General features: G+C 39.4%; 1 protein-coding gene across 6 annotated transcripts in view; it reads right to left on the reverse strand.

Annotated features, from left to right (window-relative positions):
* Positions 1-18,598, reverse strand: part of EVA1A (eva-1 homolog A, regulator of programmed cell death) — a 76,105-nt gene that overhangs the window by 36,094 nt on the left and 21,413 nt on the right. Inside the window, exon 2 of one of the 6 annotated variants that reach the window (XM_033175244.1) lies at positions 512-634. The exons of 3 other annotated variants lie outside the window; for them this stretch is intronic. The gene's annotated coding sequence lies outside the window, so the exon portion shown is untranslated. Of the gene's footprint in view, positions 1-511; positions 635-692; positions 772-11,868; positions 11,906-18,598 lie in introns of those variants that run through there. 2 more of the 6 variants (XM_033175248.1, XM_033175249.1) reach the window with 2 other exon arrangements.

Consider the following 18,598-nt stretch of genomic DNA (forward strand, 5'->3'; position numbering starts at 1 on the left):
TTGTGTTGGTGAGGTAAAACAGTGAATTTTGAAGGTTACTTTATTTAAAGAATCTTGCAATCAAATTTTGGTTTTAAGTTAATAAGAATGATGGCAGAATTACCTTTTAGTGGTATTAAATTTGAAGTCAATAAAATTCTAATTCATATCACAATATGAATGTGGCTTAATTTTAAGTAAGAGATGTTATTGCACTTATTTTTAAAAATCGGATTGTAAATAAGTGTAATCTCTCATATTTATAGATTAACAGGAAAAAGATCATATGAATAGATGGAAAAATGCATTTGTGTAAAATTTAATAAAAATTCATGATTTAAGCAAAGGAAAGACTCCCATGAATCTTCCAAATGCCTTTCTTTGGTTATAAGAGTGTCTAGATATTCTTCTAATATTGTGCCTATGATATTGCGACTGGAACTGAGTGTCCCCTGGTATGTCACCCCCATACAGGTGACTGTGTCATTACATAGTGTTCAGGGGGTGATAATCTCATTATCCCTTTAGCTACCTGGGGAGAGGTGTGCTGTCAGGAGCAGAGAAGTTTCTGGTAAGAACAGTTCATCTCTGACGATGTTGGCATCAGCCAGTAGAGGTTCTAAAACTTGCTTGGCCCCAGTTGGCTTCTCAGACTCTGAAAGAAAAAAGCAGCAGCACAAAAACCATCCCATACCCAGGAGATCACATCATACCTTAGACCTGGTGTGCGTGTGAACCCAGCAGAGAAGCTTTGGTGGCTAGTGTCTGGATCCTTGGAAGGATGAATAGCATCCCCAAAGAGGAGAAAGCCCACTGACAGAGGTTAATCTGGAATTTGAACTAGACAGCCAGATAAACCAATCTCCCAAGGTCATAGCAGAAAGGATGCAAGAGGTAAAAGATCAAAGAAACATGCTTCCTTTCCACTCCTGTCAGCCAAAATCCACAAAACAGCTAGTGTGGGATGTGCCAATCTGGCCTCTCATCAGTGAAGTTTGCAGGCTAGCCTCTCTGGAACAGGAAGGGAGGGAATTCTGTTCCCTTCTAGCAATGCCCAGACGGGCCATGAAATAAAGTCTCACACAGCTCTGTAGGCACTAGAATCCTGGAAATGCTGATATGTAGATTCCTACACCCTGTGCCTTCCATGCTGAAGTGTCAAGGCCTCTACTCAGCCTAGGTAGGAAATCTCCCCTCTGTGTCCAGCTTCCCTTAGAAGCTTTCAGGAAGAATGAAATCAGTCATGGAGCTCTGAGCACTGAGCTGTCCCCACTTCACGTGTGCACACTCATTCATTCATTATCATCGCACCCTGCCAACTACTGCAGCTCCCGACTTCTGCTTATTGATGACTTTATAGAGACACATCTCAGCTGCTTCTTCCCCAAAAAGGATTGGTGGCACCATCCTATGTTAATTTTACAGGTCAAAAAAATAAGGGCGAGAAAGAAAAGAAAACTGGAAGCATGGGATCGGTAACTGTTTACAGACTCATGTACCAAAGTGCAGAAGTAGGTCTCTGAAGCCCATTGACCTTCCACTCTACACTTGTGAAAACCATCAGGCACTGACCCTAGGACAGTCACATGTTGTCTGAAGAGCAAAAGCTCAAATGGAAAAACAGTCCTCACATCACCAGCTGCGGAGAGGATACACATGGCCCCAGAGAAATAACTGAGCTGACAGAAACCCCGATTTTCTTTGTAGGGCAGATAAGCACCTGGGGATGATACATCTAACATGCCAGCCTGCCAGCCATTTGGTTTCCATTGCCCCATCAATCTTCCCCTCCCAACCATCACAAGGAATCATTTCCAGAGACATATCCTGGACCTTGTCATCATCTGGAAAGGTTTTACCTCTGAATATTGGGCTGTGAACTCCTTAAGGGCAGGGACCATGCCTTAATTCTTATCTTTGTTCTCAGAGTTTCCAACAATAAGTTCACAGAGCTAGTGCTCAGGGACTGTTTGCTGGATAAATGGCTCACACTGAGAAATCTCACTCTCCAATCAGAACCTCTATCCTACCTCTCTGATATGGTTTGGCTGTGTCCTCACTGAAATCTCATCTTGAAATATAGTTCCCACAATCCCCAAGTGTTGTAGGAGGGACCCAGTGAGGGGGGTAATTGAATCATGGGGCAAGTTCTCCTAGCAGTGAGTGAGTTCTCACTAGATCTGTTGGTTTTATAAGGGGCGTTTCCCCCTTTTGCTCAGTACTTCTCCATGATTGTAAGTTTCCTAAGGCCTCCCCAGCCACACAAAACTGTGAGTCAATTAAACCTCTTTCCTTTATAAATTACCCAGTCACGGGTATATCTTTATTAGCAGTGTGAGAATATTGCTATGCACTCTCCATACCTGAATCAAAGTAAACGTGCTTCCCAAGCTCTCTGAGGCTTCTATCTTGTCATTCCCTCCCTGCTCACTCAGTTTATCACTCTCATCCTAGATTCATCTTTTCTCTGCACCGCCTGGCTACTACAACTACACTACATGCTGCTCTCACCAGAACACTTCTGCTGCCCTCAACCTCAGGCCTAACTTCCAAAGCACTGCAACCCTCACGTGTCTTCTCTCCTCCCTACAGGCTAGTGCTTCTGCAAAAGTGTAATCATTCATATTTGCAGCATTGCAAATGCTGAATTTACAAAATCAATTGAGGCCCCCAGTGCTGCGAGGAAAGCCAGAATGTATGTCCCTGACATCTTACTTTCTCACTTTCTCATTCTTTAATCTTCTCATTCAATCTTCTCAGCTTTCCAGAGAAATAGAGGGCACCCTACATGAACTGTAACTTTCCTCCCTTCCATCTCATTCTGACCTTCCTTCCTTCTGTCTCTAAGGAGTTTTCACCTGTGCTTTCAAATTATTTCCTCCTTCTTCCTACAGGACATGGTTCCATTAATGAATGATTCTTCTTTGACTTTCCCTTTTCTGGCTGATCTCCATCTCTCTATATAAATGGGTAGGCAGATAGATGGATTGATAGATAGACAGGTAGATAAATAGATAATATGTATATAGAGTGATTACATATATTTGTAATCTCTTCCTCAAAATTTTAGTCTTTCACTTTCTCTTCACCTTCTTGCCCCATATATAAATACATATATACAAACACACATACATATATACATTCTATACTTATATACATGCACATATAAATATACAGTGTATATGTATGTATGCATGTATGTATATATGTATGTGTATATGAATATCTATTGTTTTTTCTCAAATATTTGCTCATTCTTTCCCAATCACTCTCTCAATCTATCTTTTGATCTACTGCCCTTATCTCTTTTTATCTACTATAAACTTAAGTAATGTCCCCCACCTTTAAACAATCTTCCCTTTGCTCAGCCTCCGCTGTAGTTTCTTATCACCCATTCTACTTTCCTTCATAGACATACATCTTCATAGGAAGTTATATCTCCTCTTTCCATTTCTTCCATCAGTCCATCCTTGGCCTAAAATATTTGGCTTCATATCCAGCCTATCTACCAAAGCATTGTTGGTAAGGTGGCCACAGTGAAACAATCAAGTCTGTGCTTCTAATGATTGCTCCAGCATGGAGAGTATGAGCTCCTGGATGTCAAGGGCGCTCTTGTGTCCCATCCTTCTGCATTTGTGGTAGCTAACACAATTCCTGGCACATAAGTGCTTTAAAACAAATTTCTGTCTCAGTGATGGGAGTCAAGGTGTGTGGGGCTAAGATTGTCAGACATGGGCCTTAAAGCAGAATGAACAATGTCCTCAATGACACTGATATAACTCCTGAGACCTCAAGAAAAATCTTTGTCTTTATTTGAACCTAAGGGAACCAGGGTTAAGAAATGATATGGTCCTAGACAAGACTCACTTGGCGGTAGCCACAGACCACAGGAATACCAATGCTGTTACAGCAGGGCTCTAACACAGAGCCCGAGGCCTTCACTTAGCACTATGCAGAGGTCAGTACCAAGGGTGGTTCACAAAAAGTTTCTAACTTTAACACATTGTGATGCTGTTTAGCCTGGAGGCTGCCTACCTTCCTATACCGAGGCAGAGCTTGCTTGTCTTAAATCAATAAATATTTATTAAGCCCACAGAACCATTTATTTAGAAAGCAATCTGCAGCTATTAAGGAACTGAGAATTCTCTGAAGATCCACATCTTACTCACGTCCATGCCCAGTGATTGACTCATAGGGCTTCCTTTGAATGACTAAGTCCAGAAATGAGCAAATGTGGTCAGCAATCTACCTACCTACACTGCAAACAGAATCAAGTATAAATGCAATGTAAATTAAGGGGACAGTTGGGAAAAGAATAATTAATTTCAATAATAAGGTAGCAATGCAGAGGACCCATAAAGACTTCAGAGAGGTAACATTCAAATTGAATGTTGAGCTACTGCATATTAATTTAACTACTGAGTATTAATTTAATAATGAATTATACTAATAGCCCACATTTATTGAGACCTTTCTCTTCAACCCGACAATTTGCAAAGTGCTATTTAATTTAAGTTTCATAACAGTCCCATGAGGTAGATGCTATTATCCTCATTTTTCAGATGGGAAAACTGAGCTATGGAGAGGTAAAGTTGCCCAAGATCACCTAGCTAGAAAATGATGAAGTTCAAATTTAAACAGTCCAACTCCAGTGCTCTTAACTTTGCTAGAGTAAAGAAAAGCACTGGAGACAGAGGGAAGAGCAGAAGCTAAAGTACATGGCACATCTTTAGCATGGGAGCAAAGGGATAGGCAGAGAAACTGAACAGAAGTCAAAGCTGCAAAGGCAAAGTTGGAATTGCATTTTGGTGGATCTGCAGTGCCTTGCAGAGGTTGAGCTTTATTTTATGGACAGTAAACAATATTAACAGGAGAATGACATGGTCAGTTCTGCTTTGTAGGAAGAAAACACTGGCAGAAGTGTGGAGGATGTGTTGGAGAAGCCAGAGATGGTCTGAAAGACTTATTGGGGGTCTAACTCAGTAGTCCAGGTAAAGGATGATGCACACCAAAAACCAAGGAGATAAAGTAGCTGAAGAAGCCAGCAACCCAGAAACCCAACACAACTGGTGCACAAAAAACAGACTCCCAACAAATGCCTGCTCTCTCTAGCCAGAGGACCAGGAAAGGAGTGTTCTAGCATGACAGAAAACTCTTGGACAATAGCCACTCTACTTCGGCCAAACATCATTTTAAAAAACAAAAAACCCATGGCCTCATCCACACCCACACCCATACCAGCAAAGCCTGAGTAGATAGCCTAGACTTTCACCCTTAAGACACTATAGCAAGAAACTCCAACACCCTTGCCAGAGTGATGTCAGAGAAAGCCCAAGGGGAGAGATGAGATTTTCATCTGAGATAGCTAGTGAGCTACCTTCCCTGGCAATATCAGTAAGGACTACATGGGAAGCCTGGACATCCACCCCCTCCTAGAAATAACTAGATACTCCTCCCCTTCTCCACTGGGGTATCAGAGGCAGCCTAGTCAGGACTCTCATCACTACCAGTGGTTATAAGCCCCACATCACTGGAGACCACATGGGATCCAGAACTCCCATCCCCATCCAGCAGTAATGAGGAGCCAATCAACTGATGTGAACACTAAGAAGATAAGGATAATAGAATTATCTGGTAAAGATTTTTAAACACCATGATTTTAAAAATACTTCAACAAGCAATTATGCACATGCTTAAAACAAATAAAGAAATTAAAAGCCTCAGCAAAGAAATAAAAAGTCTCTGCAAATAAAGAGAAAATATAAAGAAACAGAATTTTATAATTAAAAAAATACAATAATGAGCAGCATTTGGAGACTCACATTGTGAACTTGTGCTCCAAGAACCACCACAGGAACATACCAGGGAAACTGAAAGAATTCACAGACCCTTTGAAAGGAGTGGCTTGCCACTGCACACTCCATGAAACAGCCAAAAAAACAGTCAGTGCCCAAAGTGTAAGAGGAGGAAAGTCTGCCTCTGAACATACATCCTCACTGGGGAACCGGGAAATCCAGATCATGGAAGAAGGATTTAACTTTACCTAGAGCTGAAACGAATTTAGATAGCTGAGCAAAATACAAAAGAAGAAGAAGCCATGGGAAGTGCCCCGTAGGCCCTCCTGGTCCCCAGGGAAGCCCAGCGAAGCCATTTCTGACTTTGTCTCACAGGGTTCCTTGGGGAGGGCAGCCAGTGGAACTGGGGAAGGGCCACAGGGAGAAGGAGACTTCCGGCTGAACTCTGTAATAATTTTGATCAAGTATGAATTTTCCTAGGCAGAATCTGAGGGGTGAGGGTGAACAGGAAGTGCAGATATGAGCACAGAAGCTGCTGCAGTCAGGGAGGGGTGAGGCCTGAAAGCCTTGCTTGCTTTCTCAGCAGGGAGGCTTGTAGCCTGGGGCAAGATCTCAGCCCTGTGCACCAGAGGCCTGTAAACAAATTCAGCTCTGTTGGTTGTTGGCAGGACTAAGACTGGCCTTGCTGGCTGTGTGGGAGCTGGGTGAGGTCTGTCACTGCGAGCTTTCCCCCACTTCCCTGGCAATCTGTATGAAGCAGCGGAAGCAGCCATAATCCTCCTTGGAACGTAACTCCATTGGCCTGAGAACCACTGCCCCGTCCCCACAAGTGGTCTCTGCAGGCACCACCCAAGCAGAGTCTGAGCTCAGACACACCTAGCCCTACTCCCACGTGATGGTCTTTTTCTACCCACATTGGTAGCTGAAGACAAAAGACATAAACTTGCAGGAGCTCCATAGCCCCCCTACACCCGCCAGTGCCTGAGAAACCTGAATAGTTATCCCACTGACCTTAGGGCAAGCTTGCATCCCCCAATATTACCACAGCTGATGCTCTCTTTAAAGCGTCACCTCCTGGCTGGAGGACAACCAACTCAAGCCATTACAGCAACTCATTACGGAACCACCCTGCTCCAAGAAAGGAGAAAACAACAACTAATTTCACTATCCGTAATATCCTGGCTAACCAGAGGTCTTGAATCTGTCTATGTGACAACTTCGTTATAAGCATAACCAGTATTTAAGAAAACCAATGCACTAAACAAAACAATAATCAAGGACTCTCGCAGAATCCACCTCACTCTCCTGCTACCTCCACCAGAACAGGTGCTGGTATCCATGGCTGACAGACCTGAAGACAGATCGCATCACAGAACTCTTTGCAGACACTTCCTAGTACCAGCCTGGAGCCCGGTAGCTCAGCAAACCCTAACCCTAGCCCTAACCTTAAATATATATGCACCTAACACTGGAGATCCCAAATTTATAAAACAATTACCACTTGACCTAAGAAATGAGATAGACAGCAACACAATAATAGTGGGGAACTTCAATACCCCACTGACAGCACTAGACAGGTCATCAAGACAGAATATCAACAAAGAAACAATGGGCTTAAACTATACCCTAGAACAAATGAACTTAACAGATATTTACAGAACATTCTGCCCAACAACAGCAGAATATACATTCTATTCATCAGCACACAGAACATTCTCCAAGATAGACTAGACCACAAAACAAGTCTCAATTAATTTAAGAAAATCAAAATTATATTGACTACTCTCTCAGACCACAGTGGAATAAAACTGGAAATCAACTCCAAAAGGAACCCTCAAAACCCTGCAAGTATATGGAAATTAAGTAATCAGCTCCTGAATGATCTTTGGGTCAACAATGAAATAAAGATGGAAATTTAAAAATTGTCTGAACTGAATAATAATGAAATAATCTATCACAACCTCTGGGATACAGCAAAAGTCGTGTTAAGAGGAAATTTCACAGCATTAAATGCCTACATCAAAAAATCTGAAAGAGCTCAAATAGACAATCTAAGGTCACACCTCAAGGAACTAGAGAAACAAGAACAAACCAAACCCAAAACATAGGAGATAAAAAGAAACAACAAGGATCGCAATAGAACTAAATGAAATTGAAATAAACAAAAAACAACACAAAATACAAATGAAACAAAAAGCTGGTTATTTGAAAAGATAAACAAAATTGTTAGACCATTCATGAGATTAACCAAGAAAAGAGAGACGATCCATATAAACTCAATTGGAAAAGAAACAGAAGATATTACAACTGATACAACAGAAATACAAAGGATCATTCAAGGCTACAATGAACACTTTTATGCGCACAGACTAGAAAATCTAGAGGGAATGGGTAAATTCCTGGAAATATACAGCCCTCCTGGATTAAACCAGGAAGAAATAGAAACTCTGAATAGATCAGTAACAAGTAGCAAGATTGAAACAGTAACAAAAAAGTTGCCAGGAAAAAAAAAAAAAATCCAGGACCAGATGGATTCGCAGATGAATTCTACCAGGCTTTCAAAGAAGAATTGGTACCAATATTGCTAAAACTATTCCAAGAGATAGAGAAAGAGAATCCTTCTGAAATCATTCTATGAAGCCACTATCAGCCTAATACCAAAACCAGGAAAAGGCATAACAAAATAGAAAACTACAGACCAATATGCCTGAAGAACACAGATGCATAAACCCTCAACAAAATACTAGCTAACTGAATCCAACAGCATAGCAAAAATAATAATAATAATACACCATGATCAAGTGAGTTTTATACCAGGGATGCAGGGATAGTTTAACATACACAGGTCAATAAATGTGAAGCACCACATAAACAGAATTAAAAACAGAAATTGTATGATCATCTCAATAGACACAGAAAAAAAATCTGACATCTGACAAAATCTAGCATCCCTTTATGATTAAAACCCTGAGGAAAATCAGCATGGTAGGGACATACCTTAAGGTAATAAAAGCCATCTATGACAAATCCACAGCCAATATTATACTGAATGGGGAAAAGTTGAAAGCATTCCCCCGAGAACTGAAACAAGACAAAAATGCTCGCTTTCACCGCTTCAATTAAGCATAGTACTGGAAGTCCTAGTCAGAGCAATCAGACAAGAGAAAGAAATAAAGGTCATTCAAATTGGTAAAGAGGAAGTCAAATGGTCACTGTTTGACGATGATATTATCATATACCTGGAAAACCCTCAGGACTCATCCAAAAAGATCCTAGAACTGATAAATGAATTCAGTAAGGTTTCAGGATACAAAATCAATGTATACAAATCAATAACACTGCTATACAACAACAGTGACTAAGCTGAGAATCAAATCAAGAACTCAACCAACTTTACAATAGCTGCAAAAACAAAAATAAAGTACTTAGGAATATACCTAAACAAGGAATATTCACCTTACTCCTGCAAGAATAGCCATAATTTAAAAATCAAAAACGAATAGATGTCGGCATGGATGTGGTGAAAAGAGAATATTTATACACTACTGGTGGGAATGTAAACCAGTACAACCACTATACGACAGTACAGAGATTCCTTAAAGAATGAAAAGCAGATCTGCCATTTGATCCAGCAATCTCACTACTGAGTATCCACCCAGTGGAAAATAAGTCATTATATGGAAAAGACACTTGCACATGAATGTTTGTAGCAGCACAATTCATAACTGCAAAAATATGGAACCAGCCCAAATGCTCATCAATCAACGAGTGGATAAAGAATATGTAGTTATATATATATATATAAACTATATATATACAAATACATAAATAGTATTCCATATATGATGGAATACTATTCAGCCATAAAGAAATGATGACATTCTTAGCAACCTGGATTTAGTTGGAGACCATTATTATAAGTGAAGTAACTCAGGAATAGAAAACCACACATTGTATGTTCTCACTTTTAAGTGGGAGCTAAGCTTATGAGGATGCAAAGGCATAAGAATAATACAGTGCAGTTTGGGGACTTCGGGGAAGGCTGGGAGGAGGGTAAGGGGTAAAAGACTATACATTGGGTACAGTGTACACTGCTTGGGTGATACTTTCACCAAAATCTCAGAAATCACCATTAAAAAACTAAAACTTATCCATGTAATGGCCGCACATGGTAGCTCACGCCTGTAATCCCAGCACTTTGGGAGGCCAAGGTGGGCAGATCAGGAGGTCACAAGATCGCGACCATCCTGGCTAACACGGTGAAATCCCGTCTCTACTAAAAATACAAAAAAATTAGCCAGGCGTGGTGGCAGGCGCCTGTAGTCCCAGCTACTCGGGAGGCTGAGGCAGGAGAATGGCGTGAACCCAGGAGGCGGAGCTTGCAGTGAGCCAAGATCAGGCAGCTGCACTCCTGTCTGGCCGACAGAGCGAGACTCCGTCTCAAAAAAAAAAAAAAAAAAAAAAAAAGAGCTTATCTGTGTAATTAAACAGCACCTGTTCCCAAAAACTATTGAAATAAAAAAAAAAAAAAACATTTAAATAAAGAAAGGATAGGACACCTGGCATATGAAAAGAACTAAAGAAATAAAGGAACTGAATAAGGAGATAACTTGTAACACAGCCAGTGTTTATGTGAGTAAAACTTGGTATTGTAGGTCTGGTAATTAAAAGAAAAGGTCATGTTTATTTTTATTAACAACAATAATAAAAGCCAACATTTATTAAGTACATTCCACACACTAAAAAAATACAATAACCAAAATAAAAAGCTCAAAATAAATAAATGGGCTCGATGGTAAATGGAGGAGGCAGAGGAAACAATGAGTGATCTGAAAGACAGAATAATAGAAATTACTTAGTTGAACTACAGAGAGAAAACAGACTGGAAAAAAAAATGAACAGTCTTAGGGACCTGTGAGATTACTACAAAAGGTCTAACACTTGTGTCATTGGAGCTCCAGAATGAAAGAAGGATGAAGAGGAATTGAGAAAGTAATCAAAGAAATAATGACTTTTAAAAATCCAAATTTGTCAAGAAACATAAACTTATGGATTCAAGAAGCTGAGCAAATCTCAAGTGGAATAAATCCAAAGAAATCCATGTGAAGATACACTGTAATTTAACTTTCGAAAACTAAAGACTAAAGAGCCTGGGTGTGGTGGCTCAAGCCTGTAATCCCAGCACTTTAGGAAGCCAGGGTGGGCAGGTTACTTGAGCTCAGGTGTTTCAGACCAGCCTACGTAATATGGCAAAACCCCATCTTTATTAAAAATACAAAAATCAGCTGGGTATGGTGGCATACACCTGTGGGTCCCAGCTACTCAGGAGGCTGAGGTGGGAGGATCACTTGAGCCTAGGAGGTCGAGACTGCAGTAAACCGAGATTGCCCCACTGCACTACAGCCTGAGTGACACAGAGTGAGGCCCTGTTAAAAAAAAAGAAAAGAAGAAGAAGAAGAAGCAGGAGGAGGAGGAGGAGGAGGAGGAGGAGGAAGAAGAAGAAGAAGAAGAAGAAGAAAGAAAGAGAGAGAGAGAGAGAAAGAAAGAAAGAAAGAAAGAAAGAAAGAAAGAAGAAAGAAAGAAAGAAAGAAAGAAAGAAAAGAAAGAAAGAAAGAAAACCAAAGACAAAAAAAAATTGAAAGCTGCCTGAGAAAAATGACGTCTTAGCTACAGGGAAAAAACAATTCAGAACACAGAGGGTTTCTCATTGGAAACCATGTAAGTCAAAAGGCAGTAAGTAGCACAATATATATTTCAGGGGCTGAAAGAAATGAACTGTGAATCCAGAATCAATACCCAGCAAAACTCCCCTTCAAGATGTAGGGGAAACCAGACACTCTCCAATGAAGGAAAACTAAGAGAATTTGTCACCAGCAGACCTACCCAAAAAGAATTACTAAAGTCCTCTAAACAGAAAGAATTTTTAAAAGATATCATGAAATATCAAGAAGAAAGCACAAATATAGGTAAATACAGTAGGCTTTCTTTTTCCTCATGAGTTTTCTAAATTGCATTTAACAGTTGAAGCAAAAATGTTAACACTTTCTGATGCGGTTCTGAATGTATGTAAAGAAGACCAGGCACAGTTACTTACACCTGTAATCCCAGCGATTCGGGAGGCAGAGGCAGGAGGGTCACTTGATACCAGGAATTTCGACCAGCCTGGGCAACATGGTGAGACCCCAATCTCTAAAAAAAAAAATTATTATTTTATTTTATTTTATTTTATTTATTTTTGAGACGGGAGTCTCACTCTGTCGCCCAGGCTTGAGTGCAGTGGGGCGATCTCGGCAAGCTCCGCCTCCCGGGTTCACGCCATTCTCCTGCCTCAGCCTCCCGAGTAGCTGGGACTATAGGCGCCCGCCACCACGCCTGGCTAATTTTTTTGTATTTTTAGCAGAGACAGGGTTTCACCGTGTTAGCCACGATGGTCTCCATCTCCTGATCTCGTGATCCGCCCGCCTCGGCCTCCCAATAATTTAAAAAAACACTTAGCAGGGCATGGTGGCAAATGCCTACAGTCTCAGCTACTCCGAGGCAGTAAGATTGCTTAAGCCCAGGAATTCGAGCCTGCAGTGAGCTATGATTGTGCCACTGCACTCCAGTTTGGGCAGCAGAGAGAGACCTTGTCTGAAAAATAAAATAAAATTAAGTTAAAATGAAAAATTAATGTATGTAAAGGAAATATTTAAGGCACACTTTGGAGTAGGGCAAAGGGAAGCAAAGCAGGATAAGGTTTTTATGTTTCACTCAAACTGGTGAAATGGCACCAGCAGACGGTAAATAGCCATATATATATATATATATATATATATATAAAACAACCACTAGAAAAACTGTATGAAGAAATACATTTAAAAACACTACAAACAAATCAAAATGGGATTCTAAAACAATGTTCAAGTAACTAAAAAAAACAGAGAAACAAACAAACAAAAAACAGAAGACAAAAGACAAAATGGCAGACGTCAGCCCTAACATCTCAATACTGACATTAAGTGTAAATAATCTGAACACACCAATTAAAGATAGCTATTGGCAAAGTGGATTTTAAAAATGACCCTCTGTCGGATGCATAGTTTGCAAATATTTTCTCTCATTCTGTAAGTTGTTTGTTACTCTGTTAATACTTCTTTTGCTCTGCGGAAGCTTTTTAGTTTAATTGGGTCCCATTTATTTCTTTTGCTTCTGTTGCATCTGCTTTTGGGGTCTTAGTCACAGATTCTTTGCCTCAGTCAATGTCTAAAAGAGTTTTCCTAGGTTTTCTTCTAGCATTCTTATGGTTTCAGATATTATATTTAAGTCTTTAATCCATCTTGACTTAATTTTTGTATATGGTGAGAGATAGGGATCCAGTTTAATTCTTTTACATGTGACTATCCAATTTTCCCAGCACCATCCACTGAATAGGGTATCCTTTCCCTAGTTTATGTTTTTGTGTGCCTTGTCAAAGATCAGTCCAGAATCTCCAAGTCAAACAAATCAGCAAGAAAAAAAATCCCATTAAAAAGTGGGCAAATGATATAAATAGAAATTTCTCAAAAGAGGGTATACAAATGGCCAACAAATATATGAAAAAATGCTCAACATCACTTATCATCAGAGAAATGCAAATTAAACTCACAATGAGATGTCACTTATCCTCACTGGAATGGCCATTATTAAAAAGTCAAGAAGCAATAGATGGCATAGATATGGCAAAAAAAAAAAAAAAAAAAAAAGGACACTTGTTTATACACTGCTGATGGGAGGGCAAATTAGAACAACCTCTATGGAAAACCATATGGAGTTTTCTCAAATAACTAAAAGTAGATCTACCATTTGATGAAGCAATCCCACTACTGGGTATCTACCCAGAGGAAAAGAGATCATTATATAAAAAGACACTTGCACACATATGTTTACTGCAGCACAATTCACAATTGCAAGATATGGAATCAACCTAAGTACCATCAACCAATGAATAAATAAAGTGTGGTGTGTATGTAATTCATTCATCAGTTGAATGCCATAAAAAGAATAAAATAATGTCTTTTGCAGCAACTTGGATAGAACTGGAGGCCATTATCCTAAGTGAAATAACTCAAGAATGGAAAACCAAATGCCATGTGTTTTCACTTACAAGTAGAAACTAAGCTATGGGTACACAAAGGCATACAGTGGTATAATAGACAGTGGAGACTCAGAATGGGGAAGGATAGAGGGAGTGAGAGATGAAAACCTACCATTGGATACAACACACGCTATTCAGGTGATGGATACACTAAAATCCTAGACTTTACCACTGTATGATTCATCCATGTAACCAAAAGATACTTGTACCTCTAAAGCTATTGAAATAAAATGTTTTTAAAAACGATGTCCCAACTATACACTATAAGAAATTATAAAAAACCTTTCTTTGATTATTTTCTCAGTGCTAGGATTACTGGCACCACACGCAGCCACTGCCAGTATTGTTATATATGAAGTTAGTTTCTTACAGTGTATAGTTGAGACATGGTTTTTTATAGCCAAGGCGGGCAGATTGCTTGAGCCCAGGAGTTAGAGACCAGCCTGGGCAACATGGCGAAACCCCGTCTCTACAAAAAATACAAAAATTAGCCAGGCATGGTAATGCACATCTGTAGTCCCAGCTACTCAGGAGGCTGAGTAGGGAGGATGGCTTGAGCCCAGGTGGCAGAGGTTGCAATGAACTGAGAGCATGCCACTGCACTCCAGCCTGGCAACAGAGCAAGACCCTGTCTTAAAAACAAAACAAAGCAAAAAAAAAAACACCCCCCCCCCCAAAATAAAACAAAACACAAAAACAATATTGTCAGGTTTAAAGAAAAGGGATCAAAATCTTATATTATGCAACCATTAACCAAAAGAAAACAAGTCTAAATTGATATGTATTAAGTTTATAAAATAGACTTTAGAGCAAAGAAAATTACCAGAGTGCCTTTGAAAAAAAAAATCTATAAAATCGACAAACCTTTAGCAAGACTGACCAAAAAAGAAAGAAGTTACAAATTACCAATGTCAAAAACAAAACAGTAGATATCACTAACAGACCTTGCAGATAACAAAATAGTAAGGAAATACTAGGAACAACTCCTACACACATAAGTTTGACAATTCAGACAAAATGAACCAGTTCCTTGAAAAACACAAAGTACCACAACTCATCCAATATGACAGAGATAATTTGAATAGCCCCATAGCTATTAAAGAATTGAATTCGTAATTTTAAAACTTATGCCCCCCCAAAAAATACTTCAGGCCTAGATGGTTTCACTAGAAAATTCTAACAAATGTTTAAAGAAGAATTAACATGACTTCTATACAATCTCTTCCAGAAAATCAGAGAAGAGGCGGATATTTCCCAATGCATTTCATGAAGCTAGCATTACACAGATACCAACTCCAGATAAAGATAGTGCAAAAAAAGAACACTCAAAACCATCAGGAACATAGATACAATAAAAGAATCCTTAGCACAATATTAGCAAATAGAATTCAGCAACGTATAAAAAGGATTTTTTTCGTAGTGACTTTTTATGACATGACTATATGGGGCTTATTTCAAAAATGCAAGGCTTATTCAAAAATCAATTGATGTAATCTGCCATTAGTAACAGGCTAAAGAAGAAAAATCATGTTAATTGATGCAGAAAATTTTTTTCAAAAATTCAACACCTATTCATGATTTTTTAAAAATTCTCAGAAAAATATGAATAGAGGGGAATTGCCTCAACTTGATAAAGAGCATCTACAAAAGACCTATAGCTAACATTATACTTCATGATGAGATACTCAATGTTTACTCATCAAGATCAGAAATTAGGTAAAGATACCCACCCTCCCCACTCTTAAATCAACATAGCACTGTATGTTCTAACCATTACATTGAGGCAAGAAAAGGAACTAAAAGACACACAGATGAGAAAGGAAGAAATAAAACTGTCCCTATTTGCAAGTGATATGGCTGTCTATAGAGATCCCAAGGAATCTACCCAAAAAACCTCCAGGTACGACCTGTACATTTGTCCTTCCAAATCTCATGTTAAAATGTGTTCTCCAGTGTTGCAGGTGGGACCTGGTGGGAGGTGTTTGGATCATGGAGATGGATCCCTCATGAATGGCTTGGTGTTGCCCTTGTGGTAATAAGTGAGTTCTCATTCTATTAGTTTATGCAAGAGCTGACTGTTTAAAATAGCCTAGCATCTCTCTTGCTCCTTCTTACGATATAACATGACTGCTGTCCCTTAGTCTTCCGCTATGAGTAAAAGCTTCCTGAGGCCTCACCAGAAGCCAAGCAGATGCTGATGCTATGCTTGTACAGTCTGCAGAATGATGAGCCAAATAAACATCTTTTCTTTATATTACCCAGTCTCAGATGTTCCTTCTGCAAAACAGACTAATACATCTCTTAAAACTAGTGAGTTCAGTGGGGCATGGTGGCTCACACCTGTAATCCCAGCACTTTGGGAGACTGAGGCAGGTGGATCACCTAAGGTCAGGAGTTTGAGACCAGCCTGACCAATATGGTGAAACCCTGTCTCTACTAAAAATATGAAAGTTAGTTGGGCATGGTGGCATGCGCCTGTAGTCCCAGTTCCTCTGGAGGCTGAGACAGGAAAACTGCTCAAACCTGGGAGGCGGAGGTTGCACCACTGGGAGCCAAGATCACACCACTGCACTCCAGCCTGGGTGACAGAGCAAGACTCCATCCCCTGCAAAAAATTTTAAAATAAAATAAAACTAGTGAGTTCAGCAAGGTTGCAGGCAACACAAACTTATAAAAAATCAACTGTATTTCCATATACTAATAGTGAACACTAAAGTTAAAAAATATAACACCATTTACTGTTGCTTAAAGAATGAAATACAGTCCTGCACCACATTAATGAAGTTTTGGTCAATGACAGCCATGTTATATAAATGAGATCACAATATGCAACCTTTTGGGATTGGGTACATGAATATTTATAGTAGCTGTATTTGCAATAGCCCAAAACTGGAAACAATTCATACGTCCTTCAAAGAGTAAATGTTTAAACAAACTGTAGTACCTCTATACCATGTAATACTACTCAGCAACAAAAAAAGAACAAACTGTTGATACACAAGGCAACCTGGATGAATTCCAGAGGATTATTCTGAATTAAAAAACCCAATCCCAAAAGGTTGCATATTGTGTGATTTCATTTATACAATATTCTTGAAATGACAAAATCACAGAAATAGGGAATAAATTAGTAGTTTTCAGAGGTTAAGGAAGGACTGGGGTGAGAAAGAAAGTTATCGTAGCTAAAAAATAGCAACATGAGAAATCCTTGTCATGATGGAAATGTTCTGTATCTTGACTCTATCAATGTCAACATCCTGGTTGTTATATTGTACTACAGTTTTGCATGATGTCATCATTGGGGAAACTAGTTAAATGGAACATGGGAGCTCTGCATTATTTCTTGTGACTATGTATAAATTTAAAATTATCTCCAAAAAATGTCTAATTAAAAATACGTTTTAATGCATAATCATCCTCCTGAACCATAATCTGCCATTAAATCTTGAGAAATATTGATCTAAAAGTTCAACCAGGATATTCGGGGAAATATCCTCTTTCTCATGAGGAACAGCTGAAGGGACAGAAAATGTTTTATCTTGAGAAATCCTAAAGAAAATTATGAGAGTTTTCTTTTTCCAGAATATGAAGGGATTATACACATGAAATTAAACTTGGTGTGCTGCCAGTAAACAGAACACAGGCTGACGTACAAGAAAATGCACAAGCTTCAGGATTAACCACGCATGGATTTAAACCCAAGCTCCACCATGCCCTATTTTTAAGACTAGACAAGTTAGTTAACCTCCCCGACCTCCCATTTCCTCATCTTTAAAACAAGGCTAATGATTCACACTTCAATCCATCAATCAGCATCTAAGTAAAGAAATAGACACTGCTTCAGTATTTCCAACAGAAGGAAATTAATGCAGGGAATTGGTGGCAGTGGTGAAGACAGAAATATAGTTTACAGGTGATAGAAAAGCTGAGATTTGAAGATTATTGCGATAGATAACAGTCAAGAGTATAAAGATCTTCTTAAGTTCATATAACCTTGCATACTTACTAAGGATCAGGCAAAATGTGAAAAGTAAAAAATTAAACAATTTAAAAAAATAAAAAATTAAAAAAATTAAGTTTGACTTTAAAAAGATGAAATTAGTTGGAGTAAGGTCTTGGGATGGGGTCATGAAGTAATCAGATATTAGCAATAGTAGGCAGTGTGTAATTGAAGGCATAAAGGTAGGAGGCAATGTTGCCAGAGCCCAGGAGCCAGAGTCACCAGGAAGAATTAGGAACCATGGAGGACACAAATAGTGGGAGCTGGAGCCATAGAGGAGATGCAAACACTGCTGGCAAGGATGATTTAAGATGGGAGAGAGGGAAGAAATTATCTGGTTTCCTCTTTTCACTACCTTGCAAACTTCCAAGGGTAGAGAACTTTCCTCTAGCAGGAAGCCATAGATATGGAGCCTGGGGAAGGCAGCCTTCCAGGTCAGCCCCTGCTATCAAGGGCAGAGCAGGAATCAGAAGATAGACACACCTAGGTGTGGCCCACTCACAGGGTGTTTGTGAGGATGCAGGGCTTGTAAGATACCTGGCACAGAGTAATAGGTGCTCAAGAAATGGCAATTATTATTTTTCAGTGCCAATGTCGCATGATGACATTTAGAGCCACATTTTCTCATCATTTCATATCTGAATAGACGGAAGAACAAGCTGGGGCTCATGCCATGTAGACTTTGCCAAGAGTACTTATTTTTTCCAAATG

The sequence above is a fragment of the Trachypithecus francoisi genome, unplaced genomic scaffold, assembly GCF_009764315.1.
Source record: "Trachypithecus francoisi isolate TF-2019V2 unplaced genomic scaffold, Tfra_2.0 Lachesis_group17, whole genome shotgun sequence".
Lineage (NCBI taxonomy): Eukaryota > Metazoa > Chordata > Mammalia > Primates > Cercopithecidae > Trachypithecus > Trachypithecus francoisi.